Here is a 954-nt window from a genome sequence, read left to right on the forward strand (position 1 = left end):
CTCATGAACAAACAGTACTTGTGGTTGCCCACACAAGAACAAATTAACAAGATCAGTCACTATCCCAACAGGCGACACTAATTGGATTCAGTAGATCACAAAAGAAAAACGTGACAGGGGAAAGGATGTATCAGGGTGCCTGAGAGGAATGGGAAGGAAGAGTTTGGAGTACCTGGTGGGAGAAGTGGGAAGAGAGGGTAAGAATATATAAAGTCAAGATATATCGCTTACATGTATGTGACTGTCAAAGAATAAATTAAACTATATTTTATTCCAAAATCTTTCGTTGGACTGTAGAGACAGCTCAGAGGTTAAGAGCAAGTCTCCTAGGAAGTGAGGGAGGCTGACTCCTGCTAACGCAGCACTATGGGGAAAGGTGGGATGCTTTACACCTGAGACCCAGGACCTGGAGGGATCTCCACTCTGGCCATTCTCAGTCAGCCAGAACAGAGCTCCAGATGGGGCACTAAGGCAAGGCAAAGAAAAAACGGCAAAGAGATTAGGGAAGGAGGAGTAAAATTACCCTCACGATAGGCGCATTATTATCCTTGCAGAAATCCTAGGGCGTCTGTTAAAAATAATTACTATCACTGCTTCTGCAATAAAGGAGGCCAGTAAACTCACATGAAATAAGATTAAAGCCCAAAATTAAATGTATTTTAATAAATGAATGGTAAACCTGAGTAGACTCAAGTTGAAGACAGCAGCATTGCACTGGCAAGATGGCTCAGGAGGTAAGATCGCTTGCTGCCAAGCATGGCAACCTGAGTTTGATCCCCAAGGCCCACATGATGGAAGGAGAGAACCAGCTCCTACAAACTGTCCTCTGGCATCAACATGGGCACTGTGGTGCACACATGCCCAAACATACACACCATGCATTCACATACTTATAAACAAAGAAGGAAGGGAAGAAGGAAGGAGGGAAGGAAGGGAGGGAGGGAGGGAGGGAGG

The sequence above is a fragment of the Microtus ochrogaster genome, chromosome 7 (assembly GCF_000317375.1).
Source record: "Microtus ochrogaster isolate Prairie Vole_2 chromosome 7, MicOch1.0, whole genome shotgun sequence".
In the NCBI taxonomy this organism is placed as follows: Eukaryota; Metazoa; Chordata; class Mammalia; order Rodentia; family Cricetidae; genus Microtus; species Microtus ochrogaster.